The sequence below is a fragment of the Lampetra planeri genome, chromosome 39, assembly GCF_965212315.1.
Source record: "Lampetra planeri chromosome 39, kcLamPlan1.2.h2, whole genome shotgun sequence".
In the NCBI taxonomy this organism is placed as follows: Eukaryota; Metazoa; Chordata; class Hyperoartia; order Petromyzontiformes; family Petromyzontidae; genus Lampetra; species Lampetra planeri.
This window is the reverse complement of record NC_136145.1, coordinates 8,855,929-8,869,812: the sequence shown is the minus strand read 5'-3', so window position 1 is coordinate 8,869,812 and position 13,884 is coordinate 8,855,929.

Genomic DNA, 13,884 nt, shown 5'->3' with positions numbered 1-13,884 from the left:
ATCCGCGGACATCCATTCTGGCGCGGCGGAACCGCAAGAAAGGCACATGGCCCGTGAATGTATCGCCTTTCACGATTGGTTTCAGTCACGGGGGGAATTTTTTGGCGCATTCCATGGCACTGGTCTCACATTCATCGTGAGCTGTCCATGCGCTCCCGCAGTACCGTACAACAGCGGCGTGCTCATCACGGCTGCCACGGTCGTTCGTGTGGCGTGGGAGAGGATGGTGGGGGGGGGGGCACAGTTTCCAGAGGTTCTCACTCGCGCGGTCCATTGCCGTGCAAGGCGCTGTGGACACAATCAAAGCGGACTGCGACGGAATCGGCAAAATTGCTGACAGCCAATCAAAAGAAGGGCGCGTGTCACGTCATGGTTCTATTGGCAATGCGATTAACTCGCAAATGACGATTAACCCGGTATTTGTTACGTTTATTTTCATGTTTGCGTCAGTTTTTATATTAATGCGTACGATTTCATCGTATTACAGAGCGGTTACGCAGCCACCACGCACACGTAACACCGGGTGGAAATTGCGGTGCATGTGACTCATTCCATGTCACTACACATGGTTACAACTTGTACGAAATGTAAAAAAAATGCATTAACAACATCAAAAATACACCTTTGCAAGACAAAAAAAAACCAATTGTGTGTGCTTGATGGCCCAGATTTCAAAGTTACTCGCACTCGCGACAATTATTTTCCGTGTAAATAAATTACCGTAGCTTAATATCTGGGTTGAGAGAATTGTGGATGATTAATTTCATGCAATTTTTTTCCATTTCAAGAGATTGAAGACCTTGGCTTTTCAGAACTGACAAAAAAAAAGGAAAATTCCAGCGTGCGAACAAAGCAGACGGGGGATACCGAACGCCAGTTCCCACTTAGACGCGTCGTCCAAGGTCGCGTCTCGCTCGCTGTGCGTAACCCCAACGCACTTGAGATAAGAAATCTGCATCGGCTCGCGCCTGCTCCGCACGAGAGAGGAGATCGGTCAGTCAATACGGCAATGTCACCCCTAGTCTGTGGCATTACTCATCCAGTAACGTAAACAACAATCCAAACCATCGGGAACACGGGAGGGAGGGAAAGAGGGAGGGAGAGAGAGAGGGAGAGAGGGAGGCAGCCGTGATCAAGGTGGTTAAAGAGGGAGTATGCGGTTACAGTTATCGGGTGGGGGAGGAGGAGGAGGTGGTGGTGGTGGAAGGAGGCTCGTGAAAGACGCCGCTGCTGAGCAGTTGGAGGCAGTCGCCCTCCAACACAAACTGAGGGCAGAGGAGCGACACTCACAACAACGAGCGGAGCGCACGGGCGTATAAAATGCAGCGAGTTGGCGCACTAGGTGGGGGGGTGGGTGGGTACAGGTGGTGCATTTACCAGTCATCTCAGTCAGCCAAACCCATGGCACCTGCAGGGTCTGTCCCGTGACCTCCTCCTATCAGAGAGCCTTCGACACTTCACGTCGCCTCAAAGTGCACCTGGCCTGGCACAGGCGCCGTGGTGACGTCACCGTTACTTCGTGGCGAATGGCGGTGGGTATTGGTGGTGGTGAGAAGCGGCGACCCTCCTCCTCGTGGTTCTTAGCAGCGGTAGCGACGGTGGAGCCGTGTGGCGGTGTTGGAGCTCTGTCTGGCTGTGGTGGCCTTGGTGATGGTTGGTGATGTCTCTGAGGGTGGTTGCGGAGCTTTGTTTCATGGCTGAGAGAGAGAGCGGCGGGCCCGTTCTCACCCAAAGCGGCATCCCACACACGTCCGAGTAGGGGGATTCACATCGACTCAGAGTTTCAGGGGAGCCGCTTGGCACCACGCCCCACTCCACTCACACGGTGCACACGGTGGGTTGCAGTTGATGGTCACAAAGTTGCGGAAGAGATGGACGCATTTTTTTGTCACGGCTCGCGATCGCAAACCAATTTTTCATTCCATCAAAGAGTACTTGCACCCTATAACAGCGCTACCCTTAAAGCCGTATTTTAGCGGAGAATAATTGTCATCTAATGTTTAATATTGTGATCTGATCCCGACCCTGACGCCTGCTGTAATATTAGAAGTGTGTACGTCTGTCTCTCCCCGTGGTCGCGTGGATTTTTCTCCAAGTCCTCCCGTGTTTTCCCTTCCACGTTTAGAAACGTGCCTTTAGAATAGGTGGCTGCTGCTACGAATTTCCACGCGATGAGACACTTTCGCTGAGCTGTCATCTGTGGCTAGGTCGCTTCTAAAAAACAGCTACAGTATGTAGCTCAACGGGCCTTACCTGGTAAAAATATATTTTTTAAATGTCAAAAAAATGATGGGCCCTATATCAGGTCTGCAGATATACTCACCATATCTGTGAGATCCCAGGGGAACCACCTTCAGCCCAGACAACGTCACGTGGCAAGGTTGGTAACAGTCGCTAACCCTTTGTGAGCGGTTGGCTGCTCCTGCCGTCTATTGATGATGTGCGAAGAGCGATCCGGAGCCTGAGGCCAGGGACAGCGCTGGCCAGGGCAGATCTTACAATCCATTTGCTGAGCGAGGGTGGCGATCATGCGCGCAGGCTGCCTTGCGTAACATCGTTTCGACTTCCTGGAGCACAGAACGTGTTCCGCCGACGATGTCGAGGTTGCCCTGGTGGGTCCCCCTTGTTCAGTCGTGGAACGGTGGCAGATGGAGAGGGTTCAGCAGGATACCGCACGGGATGACGAGCTACAGGAGGACTTTCTCTCGACTCGTGTCAAGATGGACCCCTGGTGAGGGGCGCCGTGAAGGGGATGACGTGTTGGAGATGGCCGTAGTGGTGGTAGTAGCCTCGCCTGTGTGGCTTTTGTTTGTGTGTGTTTGTCCGTGTTGTTTTGTGGCGGGGCAGTTGTGGAGAGAGTGGAGAAGTTTCCGTAATTGAGCAGCGTGCTCATGACCAGCTCCGGTTTGGTCTCAAGCCGAGTCAAGCGAGCGGCATTTCTTAACATCGGCTGCGTAACGCCTTGTGGCAGCTACCTGGCCTGGAGCTGCGGGTCATCTCGGACACGGTCATGCCCTTCCTTCTCTATGCTTGCGAAACGTGGTGCCCTCTAAAGGAACATCTGCGCTGCTTCAAAACATTCAGGCTGGCCTGCCTACGATCCATCCTGGGTTTAAGCAGACTGCACTGTGTGATGAGTTTACAGATCCATTAGAGATCTGGACACAGTCCCATCAGTGAGCTCCTCCGGCAGGCAAGGCTGCGCTGGCTGGGTCATGTAGCCCGCATGCCCAGCCACCGCATGCCCAAACAGCTTCTGTTCGGTCGGATAGATGGGGCCAAACGGACACGGCACGGGCTAGAGAAGAGATGGATTGATGTGGTGGAGTCATCCTCCAGCAACAACGGAGGGCAGATGAGCGACGCTCACAACAACGAGCGGAGCGCCGGGTGCCTAAAACGCAGACAGATGGCACAGTGTCAAACACAGCTGGTGCATCGGCCAGCCATCATAGTAGTCAACCCATGGCATCTGGCTCTGTTCCGTGTGGCCTTGATAGTGCACCTAGCCTGGCACAAGCGCCATGCTGACTTCACCGCCACCGAGTGGTGAAAGGCGGTTCGTGTGTTTGTGGGGAGCGGTGGTGCAGCGGTGAGCGCTACGAATCCAGCGACCCGAGTTCGACTCCCGCTCGCGGCCAACACCGGTGATGATTATGTGGGCCTCCCCTTAGCTCGAACTCAACCTGGTGCGCGATGTATGAACATCGCTGGGAGACAAAGGTGGCCGGGCGGGGGTTCCGGCCACCCCGCCCTCTCGAGCCGCACGCGCTCACGGCGCTGTGCCCCCGACAGCCCGTGGGAAGCTGCGCGGGGAATCTTTGTTGCGATCGTGATGCACGGGGGAGCCGCGTGGCAACGGAGGATGGATGCGCGGGTCTCGCCCGCTGTCCCGGGGCATCAATATCCCTGATTCGTGTCCCAGGGAGCTCGGCCTCCTCGTGATGGACTGAGCCCTCGGCTCCACGACGTGACACGGCTGCTGCTGCTGTTTCATTTTATTTTTATAGAAACAGGAGGAGGGGGAGCTGGGGGCCGAGGCGACGACTCGCATTCGTTACGATGGCCGTTAACGACGCGTGACAACAACGACAACAACAGCGACAAAACCGGGCGACGAAAATTGGCTCCAAAATCGCAGCCTCGTTGGGACCACCGCAGGCGGAGACCCGGGCGCGTGACACAACCACGGGGGCAGTTGGAGCCACGCGGCCTCCACGTGGCGCTCGCACTGCGCTGCGGAGCTCGCGGGCGCTCGAGCGGCAAATGGAACGGGGTTCAGCGCCCGTGTTGATTCCCGTGCGATGCGTTGTCACACCACCAACAACACAAACAAATAAAAGCACGTGGAAGTGTCCCCTGTGCGCTGTGCCTCGTTTCTGTGTTCGCCGGAAGTTAATTTTCGCAACGCTTTAGCAATGCCGACAATTGGCTACGATGTCGCTCTGGGGTTGCCACCCGTCCCGCGTAAACCCGGGATTGTTCGGACAGACCACGGTTTGCCAGCGGTGTTCGGGTGGCAGCAGGAGTTCAGTCGCAACCGAGATCTGCTCCCGGCAATGATTCGGTAACGGACCTCGGCTGGGTTTTGGCTGCGTGAATGGTGGCCACGCTGGTGAAGATTGCGTGGGCGGTGGGGGTCAGCGGTTCGCACGCTGCGCTATGCCCCCCCCCGCTACCTGAGTTCGACTCCGGGACACGGCCAGCGTCAGTGGCGAGTAGAGTGGAGGCTGCCAGGCGGCCTGCTGAGCGAGAATTCACGGCGAATGGCCACCGTCAACCTTGCGACCCAACACCGATGATCATCGCTGGCACACTGGTCAACAACAAACGTTCTGGCCTGGACTTTTGCAGCTGTTTTAGACTAATTTCAGGGTGCTGATTCCAAATCTGATCTCAGATTTGCTCTATCACATTTCAATTTATGCTATCGGCATACCCCATTTTCATTGATTTTACCCGAAATTAACTGTCACTTATGATTGCAAGTTGTTGCGAGTCAGTGACTGCTTTAGTGTTAAAATATGGTGCTGTATTTTTAGGATAGTGTGTTTATAATATAATTTTATGTAGATATCCACATTTATTTAATATTTTTCTTCTGCAGTTTTTATTGAAAATGCAATATTTGATATCTCAAAAACCTGATGTGATAGACAAAAACTGATGCCAGATTTGGAATCAGCACTCCAAAATTACATTAAAACCGTTGGAATACCTTATGCCAGAAAAAGTGTGCAATTATCGATCTCCCACTCTGCAGAGCAGCAGCAGCTGAAGCGATGGGTGACTGTCATCTGGACACCCCTTACCCCACGCTTCCCCCTTCACCAACCTGCATTGGCCAGCGTGGTGAAGTATGGTCAAACAGCGCCCTAGACTGACGCGGCCTGGTTGTGATCTTCATCTGCCGGTGGGTTGACGGAGCGCTGTGTGCCGCTACCACCGTCGTCATTGTCCGTTGCGGCTTCGAAAACTGAGACCGGTTGCATGAGAGCGACACAGCAGCGATATCGCGAGGGGGGTGGGTGGCGATATAACGGAGGTGTCTTTCTGTGACCGTAAAGGTCTTAATTCTCATTGGGGGCTGTCCATAAATGACGTCATGCACCTAGGCAGGGGGGTGGTCAGATATTTGTGACGAAGTGTGACGAGGGGGGGGGGGAGGTGAGAAATGTGACGTCACATCAAAATGCGCAACTTTAAATAAATATAGACAACGCGTTCTTCTTAAATAAATCGACTTTTTTATAAATGTTTTCTCCTACAACATCAGAGTGCAGCGCCACATTAAATACGCACGACAATGACAATAGTTTAAAGCGATTTGAAGCATGTTTTATATTTGGGGGGGGGGGGGGGCAGAACTTTGCGACGTCATATTTGAGGGGGGGTCTGACTTTTTGTGACGCCGTGTGACGAGGGGGGGGGGGTCAAAAATCGTCCAAAATCGCGTGACGTCATTTATGGACGGCCCCTTAAGGTCCCCGCCGACCCGTGCCAGGCGGCCCGGAACACAGACACACACACACACAGACACACACACACAGACACACACACAGACACAGACACACGCACAGACACACACACACAGACACACAGACACAGACACACACACACAGACACACAGACATAGACACACACAGACACACACACACACAGACACACACAGACAGACACAGACACACGCACAGACACACACACAGACACACACACACCCACACACAGACACACACACACAGACACACACACAGACACACACAGAGACACACAGACATAGACACACACAGACACACACACACAGACACACACACACAGACACACACACAGACACACACAGACACACACACACACCCACACACAGACACACACACAGACACACAGACACACACACGCAGACACACACACACACAGACACACACACAGACACACACACACAGACACACACACATAGAGACACCCACACAGACACACACACACCGGTTGTGTAACAACAAGATAGACATCTGTTTCTTGGGTCACATCCTGCCTTGATAGGCCGACGACAATACGGACCTCTTGGCACGAATCGTGTATCGCCTCATTCGACCTCCTCGACATATCTGAGGCCGCACCGCGAGCCTGTGCATCATTGGCCTTGTCAAGCCTCGCCGGGTCGAACTGGCGCCCGCTGAACCCAGAGAGGGCCGTGAGTGTGGTGGCGAGCCAGGATTCACCCTCGCCGGGATTCCATCAAGGTCCTTCACATCTCCTCATCTCCAACTTCTCATCCCCATCTCCTCATCTCCAGCTTCTCATCTCCAGCTTCTCATGTTCTCATTCCCAACTTCTCATCTCCAACTTCTCATCTTCTCATCTCCAGCTTTACGTCTTTTTGGCGATCTGTGCTTCTGTTAGTGCGGCACCCACAACGCCTTTCCGCTTGAAATCAGGGGGCAATCGGAGTCGCTCGATGGATTTGTCTGCTTTAAGAACCCCATCTCTGTCAAGTGGCCTTCCCCTCTCTGCCTGGTCGGTTGCCCCCTGCTGCTCTGGTTCTGTTTTCTGCTTTCCATGCATTGGGCATTGGGATCCTAGGATGGACGGCGCAATTATACACTTGAATTATTATGATTCTTTATTATTATCCCCAAACTGGAAACCTTTTTGACTGGCGCGTACACAGACCGACGCGGGCTGCCACCTTGTGCTGACCCGTGCCCCCTGTGCCTCGGATCTTTCCTAGGCCGCGACCGTTATCAAGGACACGGTATCAATAAATGATGAAACAGAAGCTTTGGCAGTAAACCCCGACGGTGTTTGTTTTCCCTTGGTTCCACTGCGCGATCTTCTTTCTTTTCTTTCGTCGGCTGCGACGCGGCTCGCTCGGCTCCGGCTTCGTCCAAACGTGCTGCCAGTCGTCTCGGCACAGGTCAACTCCTGCTGTTCACCTGAGCGCACGTGCCAACATCTCGAACCCCGGGCAGGTGGCAACCACGAGTCCGCTCCTCCACAGTACCGCGGTGTTTCACTTCCCCCCTGCCTCAGCGCCACGTCGGTGTCAGTCGGTCACCGCTCTGCCTCGACCGCTGCTACACCACAGCTCGTCTGCCTTCACAGTAACACATTCCTCCTCCTGCGGAGGGAGCTGGTAGGAACGTTGGGTTGCTCGGTCAATGGCCAGGGTCAACGGCGGCGTGGTGTATTCCGCAAACATGGCCGACTGTGAGGGCGGGCACAAGCCGGCGTGAGTAGGTTAAACGTTGAGTTTTATAAGGGCACCACGGGGTGACCAGCCCCTCCCCACCCAGCCCCACCCCTCCCACCCCCCACCCAGCCCCACCCTCCCCACCCTCCCCTCCCCTTCCTCCCCACCCAGCCCCTCCCCACCCTCCCCACCCAGCCCCTCCCTCCCCACCTAGCCCCTCCCCACCCAGCCCCACCCTCCCCACCCAGCCCCTCCCCACCCAGCCCGTCCCTGCACGACGGACGGACGGACACAATAATCCCCTGTGGGCTGGTGTAACCAGGAGGTTCCTACCAGTAAGATTTGCTCGTGGCCTTCCTCTACACTTGCCACAACGACGACGCTCGCAAGTTCCTTGGGTGATGTACTTCACTTTCATGGTTCGCGTGCTGAGCGAACACCCGTGGCGAACCAAGGGTGGCACAGTCGGGTGTTTGACAATCGGGTTTAATTGTATTTTTATATGAAACCCGATCGTCTGAGATTGGGAGAAATCCGATTTAATTGGTTCTAATTGCAGAACCGCACTTCTCAACGATGGGCTTCGTCCATTCCAAGCTAAGGAACTCACTGGTGCCCACGATTGTGGAGGAGAAGCTCCTCGTGTTCATCACGACCAACCTGCCCGCCGCATTCTACGACTACCCCGTGCCCGACGCCCCCCCCCCCCCCCCGAGTACGATAGCAGCAGCGACGAGGAAGCAGCCTAAGCCTTGGATCAGAGTTTCGTATTCATGAAACCAGGTTTTAATTCCCCGAAATCAGGTTTAATTGTATTAAAGAAAAAACCCGATGCCTGCCGCTGGAAAAATCGGGGTTTTTCCACCCATGTGGCGAACACACACGGAGAGAAAGAGAGAGAGATGGAGTCGTAGCCTATCAACGACTTGGTCTCGCCAGTCCAGGCAAGCCTAGGCTGCTGATGAGACACCGATTGTCGAAATTTGACCCAACGCTGTGTTGTTGCGTTTGAACAGTGCCGCTAAAATTGTGCAATTATAAAACAAAGAAGCGGGGCCATGCGGCTGAGGGGCAGTTTGTAACATACTTATGGTGGTGATGATGATGATGATTATTACTTAGAATGTTGTGGGGAGAGAGAGATGTGGCGAGGAGGCGTATTGTCTGCTTATTTGTTTGGCCTTCACCCCGGTAAACATGCCAACGTTGGACCAACGTTGGCATGTGGATGAAATCAAACCTTAATATATATTCTACTTTTTGTGGGCAGGAACCGACATGGCAAGGAGGCGTATGGGCCACTTATTTATTTGGCATTCACCCTTGTAAACAGTCCAACGTTGGACCATTTCTCGAGAGAGTCTGGGTGTTGAGTAGAGAGTCTGGGTGTTGAGTGGAGAGTCTGGGTGTTGAGTGGAGAGTTTGTAGGCTCACAGTTTCTCGCGTTTTATCGTCGTTGCCTCCAAGGAAACCTCACTCCGCGCGGATTTCTGTCGGTCTCCCCGCCTACTCCGCAAAGGTTGGAGATTGGGGGCGATGCGCGTGGCGCCTGTAAACCTCGCAGGCGGCAGGCGGCGGTGGTACCACCGCGAATACCGCGGGGGAAGGAGACACAAACCAAGTGCCAGGGGCGCAAACAAAGCGGGAAAGCGATGGAATGAAACGTGCAGAGTGTTCGGTGCGGAGTGTTCGGTGCGGAGTGATCGGTGCGAGTGTTCAGTGTGGAGTGTTCGATGCGGAGTGTTCGGTGCGGAGTGTTCGATGCGGAGTGTTCGGTGCGGAGTGTTCGGTGCGGAGTGTTCGGTGCGGAGTGTTCAGTGTGGAGTGTTCGATGCGGAGTGTTCGGTGCGGAGTGTTCAGTGCGGAGTGTTCAGTGTGGAGTGTTCGATGCGGAGTGTTCGGTGCGGAGTGTTCAGTGTGGAGTGTTCGATGCGGAGTGTTCAGTGTGGAGTGTTCGGTGCGGAGTGTTCGGTGCGGAGTGTTCGGTGTGGAGTGTTCGATGCGGAGTGTTCGGTGCGGAGTGTTCGGTGCGGAGTGATCGGTGCGAGTGTTCAGTGTGGAGTGTTCGGTGCGGAGTGTTCGGTGCGGAGTGTTCGGTGCGGAGTGTTCGGGGCGGAGTGTTCGGTGCGGAGTGTTCGGTGCGGAGTGTTCGGTGCGGAGTGTTCGGTGCGGAGTGTTCGGTGCGGAGTGTTCGGGGCGGAGTGTTCGGTGCGGAGTGTTCGGTGCGGAGTGTTCAGTGTGGAGTGTTCGATGCGGAGTGTTAGGTGCGGAGTGTTCGGTGCGGAGTGTTCGATGCGGAGTGTTCGGTGCGGAGTGTTCGGTGCGGAGTGATCGGTGCGGAGTGTTCGGTGCGGAGTGTTCAGTGCGGAGTGTTCAGTGCGGAGTGTTCGGTGCGGAGTGTTCGGTGCAGAGTGTTCGGTGCGGAGTGTTCGGTGCGGAGTGTTCAGTGCGGAGTGTTCGGTGCGGAGTGTTCGGTGCGGAGTGTTCGGTGCGGAGTGTTCGGTGCGGAGTGTTCGGTGCGGAGTGTTCGGTGCGGAGTGTTCAGTGCGGAGTGATCAGTGCAGAGTGTTCGGTGCAGAGTGTTCGGTGCGGAGTGTTCGGTGCGGAGTGTTCGGTGCGGAGTGTTCAGTGCGGAGTGTTCGGTGCGGAGTGTTCGGTGCGGAGTGTTCAGTGCGGAGTATTCAGTGCGGAGTGTTCGGTGCGGAGTGTTCGGTGCGGAGTGTTCGGTGCGGAGTGTTCGGTGTGGAGTGTTCAGTGCGGAGTGTTCAGTGCGGAGTGTTCGGTGCGGAGTGTTCGGTGCGGAGTGTTCGGTGCGGAGTGTTCAGTGCGGAGTGTTCAGTGCGGAGTGTTCGGTGCGGAGTGTTCGGTGCGGAGTGTTCGGTGCGGAGTGTTCGGTGCGGAGTGTTCGGTGCGGAGTGTTCAGTGCAGAGTGATCAGTGCGGAGTGTTCGGTGCAGAGTGTTCGGTGCGGAGTGTTCGGTGCGGAGTGTTCGGTGCGGAGTGTTCAGTGCGGAGTGTTCGGTGCGGAGTGTTCAGTGCGGAGTGTTCAGTGCGGAGTATTCAGTGCGGAGTGTTCGGTGCGGAGTGTTCGGTGCGGAGTGTTCGGTGCGGAGTGTTCGGTGCGGAGTGTTCAGTGCGGAGTGTTCAGTGCGGAGTGTTCGGTGCGGAGTGTTCGGTGCGGAGTGTTCGGGGCGGAGTGTTCGGTGCGGAGTCTTCGGTGCGGAGTGTTCGGTGCGGAGTGTTCGGTGCGGAGTGTTCAGTGCGGAGTGTTCGGTGCGGAGTGTTCGGTGCGGAGTGTTCGGTGCGGAGTGTTCGGGGCGGAGTGTTCGGTGCGGAGTGTTCGGTGCGGAGTGTTCGGTGCGGAGTGTTCGGTGCGGAGTGTTCGGTGCGGAGTGTTCGGGGCGGAGTGTTCGGTGCGGAGTGTTCGGTGCGGAGTGTTCGGTGCGGAGTGTTCAGTGTGGAGTGTTCGATGCGGAGTGTTAGATGCGGAGTGTTCGGTGCGGAGTGTTCGATGCGGAGTGTTCGGTGCGGAGTGTTCGGTGCGGAGTGATCGGTGCGGAGTGTTCAGTGCGGAGTGTTCGGTGCGGAGTGTTCGGTGCGGAGTGTTCGGTGCGGAGTGTTCGGGGCGGAGTGTTCGGTGCGGAGTGTTCGGTGCGGAGTGTTCGGTGCGGAGTGTTCGGTGCGGAGTGTTCGGTGCGGAGTGTTCGGGGCGGAGTGTTCGGTGCGGAGTGTTCGGTGCGGAGTGTTCGGTGCGGAGTGTTCAGTGTGGAGTGTTCGATGCGGAGTGTTAGATGCGGAGTGTTCGGTGCGGAGTGTTCGATGCGGAGTGTTCGGTGCGGAGTGTTCGGTGCGGAGTGATCGGTGCGGAGTGTTCGGTGCGGAGTGTTCAGTGCGGAGTGTTCAGTGCGGAGTGTTCGGTGCGGAGTGTTCGGTGCAGAGTGTTCAGTGCGGAGTGTTCGGTGCGGAGTGTTCAGTGCGGAGTGTTCGGTGCGGAGTGTTCGGTGCGGAGTGTTCGGTGCGGAGTGTTCAGTGCGGAGTGTTCAGTGCGGAGTGTTCAGTGCGGAGTGTTCGGTGCGGAGTGTTCGGTGCGGAGTGTTCGGTGCGGAGTGTTCGGTGCGGAGTGTTCAGTGCGGAGTGATCAGTGCGGAGTGTTCGGTGCAGAGTGTTCGGTGCGGAGTGTTCGGTGCGGAGTGTTCGGTGCGGAGTGTTCAGTGCGGAGTGTTCGGTGCGGAGTGTTCGGTGCGGAGTGTTCAGTGCGGAGTATTCAGTGCGGAGTGTTCGGTGCGGAGTGTTCGGTGCGGAGTGTTCGGTGCGGAGTGTTCGGTGCGGAGTGTTCGGTGCGGAGTGTTCGGTGCGGAGTGTTCGGTGCGGAGTGTTCGGTGCGGAGTGTTCGGTGCGGAGTGTTCGGTGCGGAGTGTTCGGTGCGGAGTGATCGGTGCGAGTGTTCAGTGTGGAGTGTTCGTTGCGGAGTGTTCGGTGCGGAGTGTTCGGTGCGGAGTGTTTGGTGCGGAGTGTTCGGTGCGGAGTGTTCGGTGCGGAGTGATCGGTGCGGAGTGTTCAGTGCGGAGTGTTCGATGCGGAGTGTTAGATGCGGAGTGATCGGTGCGAGTGTTCAGTGTGGAGTGTTCGGTGCGGAGTGTTCGGTGCGGAGTGTTCGGGGCGGAGTGTTCAGTGTGGAGTGTTCAGTGCGGAGTGTTCGTTGCGGAGTGTTCGGGGCGGAGTGTTCAGTGCGGAGTGTTCAGTGCGGAGTGTTCGGTGCAGAGTGTTCGGTGCGGAGTGTTCGGTGCGGAGTGTTCGGTGCGGAGTGTTCGGTGCGGAGTGTTCGGTGCGGAGTGTTCGGTGCGGAGTGTTCGGTGCGGAGTGTTCGGTGCGGAGTGTTCGGTGCGGAGTGTTCGGTGCGGAGTGTTCAGTGCGGAGTGTTCGGTGCGGAGTGTTCGGTGCGGAGTGTTCGGGGCGGAGTGTTCAGTGTGGAGTGTTCGGTGCGGAGTGTTCAGTGCGGAGTGTTCGGTGCGGAGTGTTCGGTGCGGAGTGTTCGGTGCGGAGTGTTCGGGGCGGAGTGTTCAGTGTGGAGTGTTCGGTGCGGAGTGTTCAGTGTGGAGTGTTCGGTGCGGAGTGTTCGGTGCGGAGTGTTCAGTGCGGAGTGTTCGGTGCGGAGTGTTCGGCCCGACGGGGCCACAGTGAAGCGCCAGCAAAGTTTTGAGCTCCGGACGAGGCCCTCAAAATGAGGAATGGAGGTGCGTTTTAGGTGACGTTGCAAGAAGCGAGCTTGAATGCACGGAATTAAAGGAGCCTCGCTCTTATTATATTCTTGGTTCTTTCGGTAAAGTCACGTCGAAGGGAAATAATAAAATAATAAAGATTTAATAATAAAAATAAAAAATCTTTTTTTATTTTTTTATTTAAAAAATATATTGTTTTATTTCATTATTTACCTTCTACGTGACTTTACCAAAAGAACCAAGAATATGAATCCCTGCAGTCACGAAAGCTTCAAATCGAAAAAGATCCTCGCTCTGTGTAGGACCGAGTCGGCAAAACGGGGCAGATGGTGAGAGAGAGAGAGAGGAAACGAGAGGTGCGATGGATATGACCGGAAGAATGATCAACTCTGTCCAGATTCCGTCCTCTTCAATTATTTAATCGGTGAGATTTCACGAGTCATGCGCATTGATGTGGGTTCCTATTGCCGCCGAAACTAAATTGGCTTAAATGCGTGACTGAACATTTGACATCGCTATTCTCAGGTGCGTATTTAAGATTTTAAAAAGGTAATATAATTGGAATCGCTTCGTCTTGTCGGCGTGACAGTGGGGGAGTACGCCTGTGGACTCGGGACGCGACGGACCCACGTGTCGTTTTGAGCCGTGTCAGGACGTACAGGGTCCCGCCATAGAATCGTCAAAATAAAACGTCCACAAGTCGAGTAAAGACGCGGGGGGGGGGGGGGGCTCGCTCCATCCGCTTGCTGCCGTTGCTGCGCTGAGCGATGCGCTCCATTCGAAGAGTCGCGAGGTCCAAACGTTCCCCTTAGAACGCCGCTCCACACGTTTGATCTATTGGCGCAAGTGTTTGTTTGAGCTATTGGCAAACAAATTAAAAACGTAAAACCTGCGACAGCGATCTAACGTTTGTTTGTGTGCGCGTGCCAATTAGACCGGGGTAGTGATGAAAAAGGATACAAAGACGTTTCGGCCACAA